This window comes from Spea bombifrons, chromosome 2 (assembly GCF_027358695.1).
Source record: "Spea bombifrons isolate aSpeBom1 chromosome 2, aSpeBom1.2.pri, whole genome shotgun sequence".
Classification (NCBI taxonomy): domain Eukaryota; kingdom Metazoa; phylum Chordata; class Amphibia; order Anura; family Pelobatidae; genus Spea; species Spea bombifrons.
This window is the reverse complement of record NC_071088.1, coordinates 116286112-116302085: the sequence shown is the minus strand read 5'-3', so window position 1 is coordinate 116302085 and position 15974 is coordinate 116286112.

Sequence of the window (15974 nt, the reverse complement as noted above, 5' to 3'; positions counted from 1 at the left end):
CTTCACAATTATCCACTGATCCTTTCATTCTGCTGTCTCAGGGAGTGATGTCACATTCAGTACCGTGAGCCAGATAGACACGTTGTGTCTCTCAGTCTTTGCTCCATGGGACCAGATTGCAACTTTGCAGGACAGAGCCCCAGATTTGGTATTGTCACGTCCAAATCAGGACAGTCCTGGGAGTTACCACTCATTTCCTCACCTTGAGCCATCTGCAATGGGCATGAATTTGCAAAAGAGTACAGTGCATCTCTCCGATTTCCATAAAGGAATTGTAATCTTAATTTCTGCTCCATTCTTAAATTTATTCTCAACCCATAATATGTGCCCCCAGACCTGTGTCTGATATATATACTCTTTATGAATTACCTATGACATTCAGAATGTCCCAGGCTTTGCAAGACACCGGGTACATATTTTTTCCATTACAATGGACACCTTTGCATCTTAGTATAAGTTATTTTCCTATAAACAATATAAGGTTGGAGTGAGAAATGGCATTTTGCCCAACAAAGGAACAAATGAAACCTTGGAGAGAAGCAGGACAAGAAAAACTACAAGGTCAATTGATTCAGTATATTGACATTCTTCCAAAAATGTTTCCAACTATAGACCACAGTGTCTCTAATTGTTGTAATGTTTAAACATTTCTTTTAAAATTAAATGTGACAAAATGTATTTTCAGTCTAGTTAAGACATCACATAATTTAGATTATTACAGAAAAGTAATGCACAGTAAAGCCTGTTCATCTATTTTTTTAGCATCTTCCCGTTCACTGATTTCCTCTTGTGTGTCCCTGAAGTCCAATGACTTCCTAAACTGGGCCTCTTACATTAAAGGAAATGTTACTTTTGAAGTCTGATAATGTTCTCAGAACTTTGCATGGAACAAAAGGTTGACACAGAAATAGAGAAAGGAAGACCTGGCGCTGACCTAAAATGCATTAATCACACATTTTATTGACATGCACATCAGGAGACCAGTTATTAATCAGTGGTCAAACTATAACTGAACACAAAAAAACTTTTTTTCTGACAAAACTTTGGCTAATATTTTATATTATATAATAAAACCTATTGGTCCCCAGGTGTCCATTTCCACACTTCACAAATAGCTCCAGTGCCAATCAGCAATTCTTCTGCAGTGGTCTTTACGACTCAAGTACTCTGCAATAGCCCAAAGGCTAATGACGGTGTGATGAGTGACATAAGCAATGCCACCACTACTTCTATTTAGACTATAGAATGGTCACACGGGTCACTTTACGAAATGCATAACAACTTTCACTAATAATTTACCTTTCATAGAATCACCATGGTTCTGAATCACAAAAGCCCAGGAAACAACAGTCCCCATGGTATGACGATTGTTTTCCTCAGAGCCAGCAGTGAATATAGTTTATGGAAGTGCAGAGTTGTATTTAAGGCGAAATGGTATTTTTTAAAAAAGGCAAACGGGATGTAAGAAACATGTAAGATCCATTTTATAAGAAAAAACAGAACACTGGGTGTGATGTAACAGAGAGCCTTGCTCTGCTTAAACGCCTCTATGCAATGCTTATTTTTTTGTAATATATTTTATCATACTTGAAGCCATACACATCCTTGGATTGGTACATTGTTTGCTTTGCTTGCTCCTTCATGTCTATTCCAAGCGTTTGTGTGTGTTTACGTCTGGATTTTTGTAGCATAACTTTTGTAGGTTTTAGAATCCCTTCAACCACTTTAGACTGTGACTAGCCTTGGTCTTTTTTCCCCTATATATTAGAGAATCCATGAATATAAACATAAGTAATGTAAAATAAGTAATACAAAATGTTCTTTGCAGTTCAATTGTGACTGACTTCTAGTCTCAAATATTTATTAGATGAGATACTTGTACTGAGCTAAATTGCAATAAAAAAAGTCTCTTTATATGTTGTTATGAGTAAGCAACTTTTGTATAGTCAATCAACGTGTAAACATAAAAAAGAGAAATATAATATATATATATATATATATTATTTTAAAGAAAAATATTTTCCCTGCTGAAATGTCTATCTAATCCCTAATAGGGCTGTTGCAGAGCCCATGTAGCTGTAACAGAACAGATATGTGGATTTAAATACGTCATAACCCCCGTCATTAATACACTATAAGTCTCATATGCACACATTATTTATCTTATACACCAAGTGCACATTTCACTGTTTACCAGGTATATTGCAGGTAGATTATCCTAATCTCCAAAGCCCCACACTTTCCCTAATAGATTCTGGGCTTCTGCACCCTAACCTTTTTCTCCCCCATTTTCTTTGATTGTCTATGAGCCTTGCACTGTAAATCAGCTCTATACAATTCTTGGAAATACATTTTCTATGAACACTGGTCATGTAATAACCTACAAAGGTAACGGAGCAAGAAATGCCATAAAAGCACCAAATGTTTCAATACAAGAAACTGGTTTTTTTTAAGGCAAAATGTAACATATGAAATAACATATACACTTCTCTTGATGAGATATTATAGAAACATAGAATTTGATGGCAGATAAGGGCCTATCTAGTCTCTCCGTTTTTCCTGCCGCAATAAGTATATTATCATATATTTCACTTGTAATGGGAGATCCAGCCTATCTGCGGAATCAAGTGCATGGTAGAGCGCCACAATGGTAACAAATATAGAATTTTAAAGGAGCTCCTCCTCATTTCTCCACTAACCAAAAAATAATATTTACCTAACTGTATAATATATGCTTGTTATCTCTAGTACAGATTCCTTCCATATTTATAGTTTAAAGGTGGCTCAGAGTTCTCTAATCTGACATTATAAAATATATGAAACTGTTCACCAGTTTATTCTAATAACAGGTGGAGGACCTGTATTATATCACTATGTATTTCCACATCTATGGATTAGTAGGATCAATGGGTCTTTGGAGTGCCTGGTGGTCTTCATCCTAAAAGTTGTGGGTTCAAGTTTTCAAGAGAGTTCAGTATTATCCTTAGCCAAGCCCTTTACACAGTATTAAGGACAGTTCATTGTGTTCCTATGATTAGCCCAGGTGTGTTTACTGAAGCATCCTGAGCTTTATTAGTAAATAAGGAGAATGCAAACACTGTTCAGTGAATATAATGTTCCCAAAACACTTTTGTCTTTTTTGTCTCCGTAGGTGCCGCCACTATCCTAAGAAATGCTGTAATACGATAGTTCAGTGTAACAGTCAGTCATTAATTACTCGTTGTCATGTAATATCATTTAAAGTTTTATCTATTGTAAAGGTTTTTGTATTAGGCAAATACCTTTTTTTAACAACAAAATAAGCGTGATTGTCTTAACAGTCTGAATATTTGAAATTATTTAGATGCCACATTTACACCTTCACTAATGTTTAACCATCAAAGTGTGTGGTCTTAACTTAAAGTCACCCTCTTACATAATTATATCCCAGGCTCGTTGCTTAGATTGATCTGCTGCTATGTGTCTGTTACCCTATAAGCAGCTTCTTTTGTTGGCCATTTGCTGATGGGTTCTCTCATCCCCGTTAACCTGTCAAATCCTTCATTTATTATTAATCTGTTTTCAACCCTGTTGTTATCACCATATTAACTATTACAGTACATCTACTTCTGGAGTAAAAGTTGCTTTGCATGGTTATAGGTAGAATCAATTATAAGTACCCCCTTAACTGCAGGGGAGGGCAGACACATTTTGGCCCAGGAGGCAAGCAAAGCCAAGGTTCCCCAACCACGCTTCTACTACAGGGTCATATAATTTTCACGCACAACCATCTCTAGGGTTTACAGAGAATGGTCCGAAAAAGAGAAAATATCCAGTAAGTGGCAGTTGTGTGCATGGGCGTAGGAACCCCTAAAATTTTTTTGGGGGGCAGCATTTTCCCCCATCAGATCCCCACTTTCTCCCCATCTCTCACACTATCTACCCCCTCTCCCCCTTCTAACACTATCTACCCTCTCCCTACCCCCTTCTCACTAGCTACCCTCTCCCTACCCTCCCTTCTCACTAGCTACCCTCTCCCTATCACCCCCTTCTCACTAGCTACCCTCTCCCTACCGCCCCTTCACACAAGCTACACTCTTTCTACCCCCCCTTCTCACCAGCTACCCTCTCCCTACCCATCCTTCTCACTAGCTACACTCTCCCTACCCCCCTTCTCACTGTCTACCCCAGGGGTGTCCAAGTTTTTTCTGCAGTGGGCCACTTCATCAGAATTGTATATGTGCGCGGGCCGCACTCATTTTTCACTGTGAGAAAATATGGCGTTTAATAAAATATGCAGATTAAAATAAAGTAAATGACACAAAACCTTTACTTTTCCTCTCACTGATTTCTGGGCCTAGAAAGTTTTGTGACTACAAATTCAGGACTCAGGATAATTAAAAATGAAATAGTTCTATTTAATTCAGGGATGGACCAAAATGAAAATTCTGGACCAAAACATTCACGGTTCACTTAGCCAAAACCGAAAATGACCCCCCACCTTTAAAAATAATAATAATAACTCACAATTTTTAATAAAAGTAGGTAACACACCACAATTGGACAAAAAAAATTAGCAATATGACTTGGCATGATAGGAGTGTGATTGCTAACAGCAATCACACTCCTATCATACCCAGGCAGCCAGTACATGCTGGTACAGGGTGGCTGTAAGTGATGTGCAGACCCCATATTGCTGGCAGCATCAATACACAAGGGGGCAGCTAGCTAGGTTTCAGCATGTACTGGCTGATTTGGCATGATAGGAGTGTGATTGCTAACAGCAATCACAGTCCCATCATGCCTAGGTTCCAGCACTTACACATCCATGCTATCACACACACACTCATTCATTCATATACTCATTCATTCACAGATTCATTCCCTCAATCACGCATATTGATTCAAACACTCTCCCCACCCCCTTACCTGCACTGCAGCTCCTCGATGCCGCTCACAGACTTCAGCAGGGGGTGCGGCCTCCCTCTGCGTTCTCTGGTACTGCACAGAGGAAGCAGGAAGTGATGTCACGTGAACTCTGCTGGGTTCCACTTCCTCTGTGCAGTACAGAAGACCCTCCCACAGGTAAGTAGCAGGGCTCTTGTTGTAGCAGGTCCTCGAGGTGCGGACCGCGTAAGATCGGTTGCCCTGGCTGCCGATCTTACGCGGGCCGTACCTTGAGGTCTCGCCGGCCGCATTTGCGGCGTTTCTATTGGGGGGGTTCCTACGGCCCTGGGGCGGATTTCTTCATTATCGGTCCCCCACACATGAGTTACTGGGGGGGATCTGTCCCCCCGTCCTCCCCGGTTCCTACGCCCAAGGTTGTGTGGACGAAAATGCCTTGTTAATGTCAGAGGAGAATGGGCAGACTGTCAAGACGACAGAAAGGCAACAGTAACTCAAATAACCACTTGTTATAACCAAGGTATGCAGAATGCCATTTCTGAACACAAAACATGTACAACCTTGAAGCAGATGGGCTACAGCAGCAGAAGACCACACCGGGTGCCGCTCCTGTCAGCTAAGAACAGGAGGCTACAATTCACACAGGCTCAACACAATTGGACAATGGAAGACTGGAAGAACGTTGCCTGGATCCATCGGTTTAGGCTGCTGGTGGTGGTGTTATGGTGTGGGGGGCATTTTCTTGGGCCCCTTAGTACCAATTGAGCATCAATTAAACGCGACAGCCTACCTAAGTTTTGTTGCTGACCATGTCCATCCCTTTATGACCACAGTGTACCCATCTTCTGATGGCTACATTCAGCAGGATAATGCACCATGTCACAAAGCTTATATCATCTCAAACTGGTTTCTTGAACATGACAATGAGTTCACTGTACTCCAATGGCCTCCACAGTCACCAGATCGCAAGCCAATAGAGTACCTTTGGGATGTGGTAGAATGCGAGATTCACATCATGAATAACATTAACTAGCACCTTGTAGAAAGTATGCCACGAAGAATGAAGGCAGTTCTGAAGGAAAAAGGGGGGCCAACCCGGTACTAGCAAGGTGTACCTAATAAAGTGGCCAGTGAGTGTATATGAAATAGTGAAAAGGAAAATGTTCCATTCTTGTTCTTGGTCTTAATGGAACTACTTTATACTGAGTTTTAACAGTGTTATTGCATATGGTATAAGATTTTGTTTAGGAAAGTTTAAAAGATTGTTAGGTTTATAGTACTTTTGGTTATTGTTGTTACATCGCTAGAAGGTAGGGCAGAACAGGATAGAGTCATATATCTAAGGAGGCCACTGATGGTTGAGATGATTATTATTAAGGTTGAGAAAGTCAACACAAGAGTGTTTCCGTTATACAGATCTGGTGAGATTTATGTTACCTGTTTCCGGAACTGGTTAGTTTTATAATCATAAAAGCCCAGTGGAAAAGAAAGGCTCAATTCTGAGTTATAGCTGAATGTATGGTCTTTGGGAAATGCCCATATGTTTCTAATTAGGTTTCAGTTATCTCAGTGTAGGATTCTCTGTTAATTCCTGGACAAAATATTCCTCTTTTCTCCCTTTATTTATGTAACCTCCTACAATAATACCATTATACCCCTTGTTTTTTTATTTTCTAGTCTGGCTATAATATATTAGATTGCATAATAGAATATTTACCCATTTCATCTTCCTAAATTATCATCTAACCCATATTGACCATCCCGCATGGAGATTGTTAAACCAAAATAATGTGTGTGTCAGGGAACATTCAGGTAAAACTATATACTCTTTATGTGGGTAGGTCACATTTTTAAGACATTCCTCCACTGCATGTTTATATACATATATCTATTGAAGATACATGTGGCCCTCAATGTGCTTATAATTAATATGGGAATATGGGAAAAGTATGTTATGCAGGGTATTTCCAATTACAAAAAATACCTTTTTTCATTTATTCTTGCCTTTTACATGTGAAATGCGCAACAATCAATATTCCTTACACTGGTTCTCTCATCTTTTTTATATTTTTTTAATGTGAAACAAATATAACAAGGCAAAAAATTATTATGTAGTGTAATGTTTGCAAATGCGTTCTGCTACACGCAATGACGTAATGTGTATTATATGAAAAGTGTCTAACAGCGAGAGGAAGTATCTTTAAATTTCACCCCTATGCGGCACCCTCTGGGACCTAATAAGAGTCCAGGCCAAAGGTATCTGCAGATTGTTGTGTTGGTGGAGTCAAGCTTTGAAACAAAAGTTTTTATTGCTCATTCCAGTAAGTATAACACAGACAGGTCAACCAATGGTACCTTTACTGTTATCCATTTCCACTTTTGTTGTTGTTAAATCACACAAGAGACTTAGGGGTTGGCAGTGCTAGGTGATCTAGGTATCGTGATCTGTTAATATCATTAGGGAATCTATACTGAGTATAAAAAAAACACTGGTACATTTTAGCTTTCTTTATCTCTCTTTCTTTACCTAGTCTTAGCCTTAGCTTTCCTGCTAAAAGTGCTTCAACCTACTTTATATCTACCTGTTTCCTATCCCAAATCTATTTAATCTCCTTGTTTGATTCCTGCAGTGTGTATTGCCTCTTGCTGACCATACGGGGACTTCTAATTTGGTGTACTGATGGATGCCATGTTTCTTACTTTGCCAACATCTAATGGTTTTTGCCCTATTAGTACCCTAGCTGCTATTTGTATTTCCATTGGCCACCTCTCATTTGCTTTATTTTTAGTCTACCTTGACTTCCATGCCTGCATTTTCTAATCTATTTCAAATTATCCTTGTAAAAAATAGTCAGGTCAGTGGAAACATCTGCATCCTTAAGCCCAATCGCATTGGTATACCATAGTACCTTGCTGCCCATTGGGTGGACGGGGGTCCTGGGTCTTCTATCTTTATATATGCACAAAGTTTTTGAGTAAATATACTCAAAATACTCTCTATAGATATATAGATATATATATATAGAGAGAGAGAGAGATTTCGCTCTAGACATGAATACCAACTGTACATGTTCCCAATGACACATTCAGAGACAGATACATTTACATCCAAAAGAGTGCAGGTACATAGAAATGGGAGTAAGGGCTGCAGAAGGGTCCTAGCAATTTGCAGTAAGCTATTGCTCAAGTGGCAGATGTCAGCCTTCATTTTACATTCTCACAAGGACTTGACATATTACACTTATCAGCTTAAAAAGTAAAATGCCATGCTGACTACAACAGAGAACCGTATTAAGAAATCAACGCCATTAAAAAAAAATGTGGAAATGAGGAAAAATCCTCTTCTGAGGTTTTGGTAGAATTAGGAAATTAGTCCAGATTTTGTTTTAGTTCAGATGGTTTTAAGATGAACAAATATTAAAAGATATATCTAGGGAATAGTTTTTTTTTTTAAGTTAAAAAAAAATAGTTTTAATTTTTTAAAAGGATTACAATAAAATTGAGAGAAATGATTTTCACAGGTATTTTAAACTTTCTAATAAAGTAAAAACACGTATACATTTTAACAAACCACTTATGTAGTCATCATTCACTTTTTATATCTTTCAGTAATACATCTATATTTACGTTTATTAATAGGTATTTTACAACTCTGGTCAGATTGTTCTTGTTTTATAGTATATCTACATATAAATGGATGTATTAACAGTCTAATAGCTAAAACAGATGTGTTTGCCGTACTGTATTTTAGGATGATTTCCTTTGGATCAGCTTGGGAAAATAGCAACTACAGGTCCCTCGTTCTGTGTTTTATTACATCAAGACAGTAAATAGGAGGCTCAAATATTTGTGAACTCTGGTAAATTATACCGGTATTTCCGGAGCTTGCCAAAATTCCTGTCCAAAGTATTTTCTTTTCCTAGTTACAAAATGATGCTTTGTTATCTAAAGTTATTTCCAATATGCTGGAAGCAAACAATTTTATCAGTGTGTATATAATAATCCCAGGCAACCGCTGGCTTTCTAGCTGCCATTCGACAACTGCTACCATTCTCAGGTTATATACCCTTTTCATTAGCAACATTGAATTGAATCATTATACTACTTCCCTTGGAAAAAAAAAAATTACCTTAGAAAGCTACTTTCTATATTGCATTATAAACCGATTTTTCTTTTACATGGAGGTCAACAATATTGACCTTTGCTATCCCAACCCCAATTATTATACAGACATTTTACAACCCTTGTTCCATTTGAAATGTTGCCAATCGTTAAAAATGTTAATTCTTCCCTTTATACGTTAACCAATAACAACTAATAGATATAATGATGTATGTATTTTCTCAGGTAACAGAAAGGTTTGTGTTTCTTGTCTTCTTAACTGCAGCTGCTGTGAATATATATTCTCTTATTTCTTTTTTTTTCTTTCCCGGTCTTGGTATTTCAGTCGCTCGACCCCCCTCGGGAGGTGGGGGTATGAAAAGGCAAGTCTTCGGTAAGGTGGCTATGAACAAAGGCACCTATTCAGCTGTTGGATCCAAGTCCACCAAAGAGCAGCCTTTAGCCCGAGTTGCTGGCAGACTGTACCAGATGTGACATAACTCAGACGAAAAAAAAATATTACATTCCATTCAGGACAGAATATGGTTAAGAAAAAGAGGGTCTTTCTCTGTTTAAAAAAAAAACTACTTTCCATACCCTAGTCGTGGGGCCTTTTCCCTGAATAATCCATTATAATTAGATGAACATTGAAGAAGAAAAAAAAACAACAAAGTTTCAATGAATGATGGGAAGCCTGGGAGTTTTTGAAAATATGCATCTTAAAATTAAAACTATTACATTTTATGGATTTCTACACAGTGTTTAATTTTTACAACAAAATGTACATTTAGTAATTTGAAAAGATCAGTCCTCATCATTTCAAGGCAGAGTTTGTGGCCATATGGGTCATCCTTCTAGAAGGGTACATAATTCAGACTGTTTTGTGATGGTCATTTGCAGTTGCACATTGAACCTAAAATTCTAGGTGTATACATCCAGGGCCGGCCTTAGGGGTGTGCGACCTGTGCGGCCATGACAACAGGGGTGCCTGCCCGGGACTTAAATTAAAACATCGTGTTTTTATTTTTTTTTTTAAACTTTATTTAACATCCTCCATGTTAAATAAAGTTTTTTTTTTACTTTATTTAACACGGAGGATGTTAAATAAAGTTAAAACAAAAAAACCCCGGTGTTTTAATTTAAGTCCCGGACAGGGACGCTGAGCGGTCGCTCGTGAAGTTTTCAGCAACCGCTCAGCGCCCCTCACTCTCAGTGACTCCGTCGCGGTGCCGGCATTTCATGTTGAGCGCCGGAATTATTCTGGCGCTCAGCTGTGAAGTGCGCACCGCGGCAGAGCGGGAAGAAGGGGCAGAGGTGGTGGGATGGGGGGCACCAGAGGAGTAGTCCGCACAGAGCGTCAGAACACTTAAGGCGGGCTCTATATACATTCATGTGTCTTAAGGGCTAGAAAAGGTAAAATCCATATCTCAGGTATGTTGATAATCATTGCTACTCAAAAAGTAATGAATGTACATTACAAATATGTCTGTCTTTCTGAATGAGGAGTCTGTTCTTTTCCACAATATGGGAGTTGATTTACTTTCAATCGGCACAACTGATTCGGAAGTCCACTTTACCAAAGGGAAAAAGTGGCTGAACTGATTTAGTTGTGTGCTTAATTTATCTGCCTCCTTATTCTGCCCTTACAAAGGCTGTCTGAACCAATTAACAAAAATCAGCACCTTAACAAAATGGGGGAATAAAAGGTAATGGGCAGTGATAACTTTCCAGATCCAAGGAGCAAGAAGGACTGCTACCATGTCACACAATACGTGGTTTCCTAATGCATTTATATTGCATTATACAATCTAAAAACAAGATCTCTTCTAAGTGTATAATCACAACAAATAACAGAACTAAAACACACACTCCACTTTAAACAAATTTGTAAGTTAGACCTAAAGGATGTTCCTAGGTGACTAGTGCTTCAGCTGCACCACTTTCCTGCCCAAACGGCCACTTATAAGCCTCAACTGAGAAACATATTCTTTCTGGCACACTCTGGTAAATAAATCATCCTTTCATTTGGTTCAGGGAAGTCAAAGTAGCAGATAGACGCACAGTACATGCAAAGAGAGGGATTCAAGGTGTTCAGGAATATCCCTCTGCCCCCTTTCATCCCCTTACATTTTTCTTTTACTGGAAACTCAGAAGGTTTGCTAGGTATGAGTGTTCTGTAGCCTGAAAAAGTCACAATAATGTGTATACAAGCAGCGGGATTTATAAATTGTGGTTATAAAATACATTATTTTAGATGAGTCACATACCCATATGCCTAGCCACAATTCCCGATCCAAAATAGTCCCTTTGGCCTTGTGAAATGTTGGGAGGTGTGCCATACTTTTAGAAATTGTGAATTTTACAAATAAACTCACAAATTTATACAAGCTGCACGTCTTGTCATGGTTGTACAAGGCTCCCTTTTCTTCTCCTACTGAGGTATTGTCTATGAAATGTCTGGGTAGAGAGTACTTTAAATAAAAATACCTTTAAAAGTCAGCCAGTGCACAATACCACAAGCAGAAAAGTTATAGAGCAGAGGGCAGCACACATGACCCTTGTCTGTACAGAAGCCCCCTGTAAAGAACTGTTAAAGTGGTAGTCAATGGAGACATTAAACCTTTCAGAATCATTAAGCAAGAAGTGGATTATTTGTGGTACAAAAGACATTGCATTGAAAAGTATAATTTAAATAGTAAGCAGTATATAGGGAAGGGCATAGGACACAGACGTGGAGCAAAAAGTTGGGGTAAATGAATCCTTTTGTTTGCGGACAATGTTCCGTTGATGATATCCCTACTTACCACTCTCCCCAACTTTTACCATTCACTGAAGTATTCTTGAAACTCTGGGATTGTTGCTTCCTGCCCTTTTGGTTTGGGTGGAAATACACTCATCTAACTTTGATTCTTGTTAGGCTGCCCCTTAAGAGACTGGGCTGTCATCTTGGCAGGCCCACTGAGAGTCAGCGCTGTAGATTTTTAAGATAAGACGGGGAGGAATGGCTGTGGTGATGCACTATGAATTAAAAAAAAGTTATGATATAAAGGTGATAAGAGTATGTGGGGTTCATCCGGGAGAAGAAATAATAGTGTAAATAGTGTAAAAAGGAAACATAGGAAAGAACTCATGTTTACTACACCCACTTACTCACCGCAGGTAATTTTATGGCAGTTTTACAATGTAGCTAATAAAATGCTGCAAAGTTCTGTGTAGTGGAAAGAGTTCTCTAGCAGGGGCCACCAGCCAAAATATTTACTTCAACACTTCGTCTGAAACTTGCTGTAAATCCAATAGAATGATTTTCAGTTATGTCTTAAACACTTGTAGAAATGTTCTTAAGACCCATATTGCATACCTGGTTCACTGCAATGCTTCCCACAGTGGGTTTTCAGTGAACTGACCCTTGGTGACCTTCAGATTCATGAGTAGTCCCTTTGGAACATCCTACACACCATCAGGATCCTGAAATACAGCTGCTCTTGCAGACATACATACACCGTAAACAAATCTTACAGAATGAATGGAGAAAGGGAAACGTGTTCATGCTAATCCAGCCATTTTGCCCATTATCTCAATAAAATAAGCTAACAAAAAAAACCTTCTTGGAATTTTCAAAGATTCGGAAGTAACTTAAAATCACAAAGCATGGAAAACCTTCATTCTATGTTCTTGACGCTGAAATACAAAGAATATATTGCAAGGTGAATAAAATATGACCGTGGAACAACTAGATTAATAATCTTCATGGTGTGTTTACACTAAATAACACTGTATAAGGATTTCTAGATTTGCCCTAAGTAACTTTTTACAGCATAATACTCTTTTATGTAATAACAAAGCTAAACAGCACACAGCTCTTTTCAATAACAGTTTTCAAGAAAGTAGTAGCGGGCTAGAACATTGTTGTCTAATCGGTAGCTCCCAGGCTGCTGGATACACCATAGGATCCATTTGTACATGGGAACTCTCTGGGTTTGACATGGAGCCTTCAGTTGAAGCCCTGTCTTCTTTTCCTGGGGAGGGGAGCTTTGTGGCCTTGATTACTCTCTACCACATTCTCAATACTCCATACCCACTTACTCCTTCTTCCTCCCAGTTCCTTCCTACTAAAGGCTGTCTGGTGCTAGCATCATCCCTATACAAAGCCACACACCCCAGACAGGGAGAGCCCTGGGTAGCAGATGAACACTAGAAATGGAACAGGAAATATGATGTGGGTCATCAGTTGCACAGACCTGTCTAGACCCTTACTCTAGTCCATCGGGAGAACAGCAGCTTCTTAGGGACACTCGGGAGGTTGAGTCTGGTTCCAACAACAGCAACCACTACCCTCACTACACACAAACTTGGGTTACCCGTAACTTAAAACCCTTCATCAATTGTGCCACACCCGTATATAAGATATAAAGGAACCATAATTTAGCAATGTTCCTTTTTTTCATAGGGTGCCTAAAAATATTCTTAACCAACCCCAAACAAAAAAAACTGTCAAATCAAATAGAAGTAACCATTTTAAACACGTGAGAATTTAAACATATATTATAAAGAGCAAGATTTCTTTCAAGCTCTAATTTTATGACAGCATAAGTATATTCGGCTCATTAAAGCTTTGTCCCTCTGGTGGATTGTTAAGCTTGACATAAGTCAATATACTTTCACTTACATGGCAATGCATAAAGAAACGACTGTTCTTATTTTAAACCCAGTTTACATTATTCTGTATTCATTGCACATTCCTTATGGGTGCACGATGTTACTTTATTAAAAACATACGCTAAAAATCACATGGGAATCGTGAAATCTGTATGCATGGAAGTTCCATCTTGTGTGGCTTCTCAGCTTTGGGCAGCCTTGAATACCACTGTATGTAAAGGATATGAACTCCATTACGGCAGCTGTTTATGTTCTGTAATGGTATGACGAGAAATGTTCTTCGAAAACAAAGCGTAAGTCGGAGTATTGTCTACAACAAGCCTCCAAAAGCATGAGCTTAATATTTACGAATGCCATACTTTCACGTTCACGGAGGCTCATCTAGTCCTACTAGGCTCTTGGCTTGATATACAATATTTATAGGAAAAAAAGGAAAGCAAATTTTAAATACCAGTGTTAGCATGAAAAATAGAAATAAAAATCTGGATAATAAATGAAATGAAGTAATTCTACATTTGCACTCTCTTCCCTTGTTTAACTGCTTAAGGACAGAGCTGTTTTCTTATTTTTTTGTACACTGCATTACAATCATTGTTTTAACATTTCTGCAGCGCTCGTGTTTAGCTCTAATTTCCTTCCTCGTTTAGTGTACCCAGACAAGGTATATAGTTTCAGGACAAGAAGGACTTTCGTTAGATGCCATTATTTTCATAATATCATCTAATTTACTATATAAAGAAAAACATTAATAAAATAAATGACTTATTTGAAAAATATTTTACTCATCTACAAAATGTAATGAAAAAATATATTCTAATATTTGTCCTGAGAAATAACAAGTAGCATATTGCTATTCATTCTGCTCTATGTCCTATTTGGGACAGCTTTGAAGATGGTACAAGTGAGCAAAAAAATGGCGATGCCGTTTCATCACTGTCCGTTCATCGGCCCGAGATGAGGCTCCCATGTTGTTTTTCTCGTTTTAGGTAATTCAGGGTATGCCCAGATGTGGGTCCCTGGCTCACCGAGAGGGATACCAGCTGAGAGTTTATTCTCTCCATGCCGGGTTTTTGTGAAGGTATAGCGCTAATTTTGGGACTTTTCATATATATTTTATTAGCATTTTTTTACTTTATTGTTATTTATTTTACTAATCAGATTGTGATTAGTAAATTGGGCTCCATTGTCTTGCATGGTTGAATGCAGTACCATCTTACGAGAGGCAAATTATCACACTATGGTCCTTTTGACCGCTCTCCGGTATCACTGAATGCCTCGACATTGAGGCATTACAGCAACACCATTTGGGAGAAGAAAACTATCTTAGATCGTTTTCAAAACCTGTTTAACCTCATGATTTGCCAGGCAATGGTCAATGGGTTAATATACCCCCACCTCCCAATAGATTTGAATCATTTTAGCAGAGCCCTCCTTGCCTGTTGTTTGTATAAATCCAAATTATGTGATGTACTACATGCTATGTCTCATTTACTCTTTGTACAGAACTGTGGAATATGAAGGGGCTATATTAATCAATAAATAGTTGGAATATATCTGATTGTTCTCATTATACTCGTTGAGGGTGCATGTACAGCTATACTGATGTTAGTACACAGTGTATACATGGCAGAGGTGTAGATGATCAGATGCAGAATGAAACTATGGTTTTGGTCTACAGGACAAAAAAGATTAACTTTTTTGGGTGGGTATAGGGACTTATTGTTATCTTACTTTTTCAGTGCCTCTTACACCAAATCTATCAAAAATTCCATTGATGGATGCTTGTAAAGCATCTAAAATGCAACAGAAGATCAGTTTAAATTTGAATTGTCATTTAAATTATCATATTCACATCAATAAGAGTTGTATAAAAAGTGATCTTGGTGCAGGTTCTGAAAAGTGGTCTTATCATTATAGCAGCAAGTAAGCATGGTCCTGATGATTGAACCATTGGCATTTCTTGCTCTAGTCATAGACAATCTTTCATATTTGACACTTTTTATACATAGCCCTCAGTGTGCTTCGTGTCCGTGATCTCATGCTGCAACATAGTGAGTTAGATCATCATATCTAATATCAGAACAATTTATATCATTGTATAAATCAGGTACTCAGAATTTTTTTTTTTTTTAAATTAAAATACCATTTGGGGAAAGCATCCCACGTGCTAAATGTTATTTGTTTTAACTAGCAAAGCTCAATTTCTGTATTTCAGAGAATAAAGTTTGAAAGCATGCAGTAGACAGTAAATATCACCAGATGGCACCGGTGGCTTACTTATAAAGGATAACATTTAAAAAGAAAATTTGATCTCTCGTGTGGGAATGAAGATT